The 2,790-nt window shown below is 35.0% G+C and overlaps 1 non-coding gene across 1 annotated transcript; it reads right to left on the bottom strand.

The window, feature by feature from the left end:
- Positions 1-1,048: 1,048 nt before the first annotated feature.
- Positions 1,049-1,178, bottom strand: LOC124234191 (small nucleolar RNA SNORA18). The gene has a single exon (XR_006887242.1). It is a non-coding gene; the product is annotated as a small nucleolar RNA SNORA18 (small nucleolar RNA).
- Positions 1,179-2,790: the final 1,612 nt, after the last annotated feature.

Below are 2,790 nucleotides of genomic sequence, written 5' to 3'. Positions count from 1 at the left end.
GAAGTCTACCTGTTAGGGGTGCAGTGGGGGCTGTCCGGGGAGCGTTGTGTGTCCCACACTTGAAAGTATGGCAAAGAAAGCGTGAGGCTCGAGGGTGCTGCGTTCGTTCCCTCCTTCCACAGAAAGTCTGGAGAGTTGACTTTGGGACAAGTCCTTCCTTTCCTCTGGTCGGCGCGTGTTCAGTGGTCTGGACACTTGGTGAGTAAGACTGACAGGGTGTTTGACGTACTGGACCTCCCAGGCTGGTTGGAGAGGATCATGTGGAATTTGACTTTCTCCCTCTGAGATATTTCACTCAGCATAATACCCTCAAGGTCCATCCACGTTGTCACAATTGGCCGAATTTCATCATTTCTTATGGCTGATTAAAGTCAATAAATTTTTATTTAGGGAATTTTACATATAATTCCTTCCACTGCCCATCAAGCTTACTTTAGTTCCACCAAAATTTGAGTCAAGATTCATCTACGCAACAGCCCTTTTACAACGACCCTCTGCTTTCTTTTTTTTAGATGAAGTATATCTGATATATAACGTTGTGCAAATTTAAGGTGCATATGTTAAGTTGGTACATATTATAATATGATTCCCTTAGAAAAGGAAGAATTTAAAAAATGCAGTGAGAACACTGTTATATCAGTGAATGTAAGTTTTACCATTCTGTAATGAATGTAGAGAACTCTTTAAGAATACTTGTAATAAACATTTCTAAGAATGATAAAAAGATAAAAATAAATAAACAAATAAATATAACCCATGTTTAATCCACAGTTGTCATGTTAGTCAGCCCACAATTTTATAGTTGAGTTTATTTTATCTCCACTTGAATATGGATATACTGATGACACACTTCAAAAATGTCTCACCTAGAAACTTTGGGAATTAATTTCTTCAAGAAATTTACTTTAGGGTCTTCTAAATATGAATTAAGTTCAAATCATATTCACTCCTAAGCTTCCACACCAAAAAAATAGTACAGATATTTACGATACTGTCAATACCTAAAATTAAAAAAAGTCAACTATTGGGTCTTTTATACTTTTAGGAACTTCGTATTGTAGTTCTTTCCCACAGATCTAACAAATAGTTCTGTGAGTAAAGCAAACCACATAGTTACTTGACAAGCCATTTCCAATAGTGTGAGTCTACAGAAAAAGCTCCATTGGATAGACCTCAATTCAAGATTTATATTTTGCCATTCTGTGTTAACATTTCCCATAATGAAGTGCTCCCATGGTTCACACTTGTACTTAGCAGCAAAGTCCTGCAAATTCTCATGCATTTCATTTTATCCTAGAGCAAGAATGTACATTCTTGCTTAGACTTTCTTGCAGCTTTCCCCTGGTTAGCTGGTTGGAAGCAATAAGGGGTGTAGGAGGAAGCCCACGAGGAAAGCAAATTCCATTGCATGACAATTTCTTCAAATAAGGTAATGGCATGGTGTCTAGGCTAAGGAAGACTGTTCTTTCCTCTCTTTCAAGGGAGAGGAAGCTACTTATGATAATAAAGAGGATGCAAGATAATTTGTGATTTCATGGTTTTCACTCTGCCCTGCACAATTATGTCTGTCTAGATCTCAGAGCCCTACTCTTTTCTTATCAGAATACTGACTTCAACAAAAAATTCCTAGTTAGGTTGCATATTCAGTCATCTTTACAGTTCTGTCATCTTTATTATAAAATCCTGGACAAAAATTAGACCAGAATTTCTGTGGGCAGGAGACGTGGCAACAGTGGGCATGGAAGCTCTGTGTTAAAAGTATGTCCACGAGACGTATTAGATAGAGTGTATCTCAGGAGGCACCTAAGTTGGATCCAATATACACCCCTTTTCATAATTACTTTGTCTTGAAATAGAAGACATCAACTAAAACTATGCCAACTGGAAATGACTATTTTGCAAAGCTTACAAGAGCAGAATCAAACTCCAGCAGCTGTGACCAATAATAAATGCTTGAGATGAAGTAGCCTTGAAATTCATAGAATCTGAAAAAAGTGATGTATATATGTCACTAGAGTTTATTGTGGAATTCAGAGTTTTACATTCCCACATGGAGAAATAGATGCTCATTTTCTCAAGCTAAAGAAATTCTAAAGTTCCTGGTACAATAAAATTAATATAAAACTAGTAATCTTAATATAATTAAGTAATTTATAAATAGAGATAGAAGTTCCAAATAAACAAAAATACTCCTTGAATTTTCTCTATGGATAAAAATAAAAACAAGAATAGAAATTGAAATCAGAAGATTCTTACTGTTCATACAATTAGTCTGTGGTGCTGATGGATGGTGACAAATGGTGATATCCATCTCCATTGCATAAACATAGTTTTCATTCAAATATCTCAGTCTCATTCAAATTACTCTCTTTTCTGAATTATATTAAATCTAACTAAAATAATTCATATCAGTGATGTAACTCTTCTGCTCCAAAGCCTAAAAATTCTCCTCTGGTTACAATATTATTTCTTTAATCAATTCTTATTTTCAAGTTCCCTACTATCAACTGCATATACTCTTCTAGGCCATATAAATATATCCATATTAATTTGGGCCATCTATGCCATAATCATAAGAACCTGATCTTATGAACAAATTATTATAATTGGGATGACTCAAGAGAAAATTTAAAACTTCCCCAAAATTAGAATGGATCATTTTAGAAGCAAAAAGTAATTTTTACAAACAGAATAATATTGAGTATAACCTAAATAATCAGAACCTTCCTAATATAAAAAAGACTCCTTCAGAAGGGTGACTGTTCTCACAGTGTTCTGTCACTCTTCTAG

This window comes from Equus quagga, unplaced genomic scaffold, assembly GCF_021613505.1.
Source record: "Equus quagga isolate Etosha38 unplaced genomic scaffold, UCLA_HA_Equagga_1.0 72661_RagTag, whole genome shotgun sequence".
Taxonomy (NCBI): domain Eukaryota; kingdom Metazoa; phylum Chordata; class Mammalia; order Perissodactyla; family Equidae; genus Equus; species Equus quagga.
This window is presented reverse-complemented; position numbering and strand designations above follow the sequence as displayed.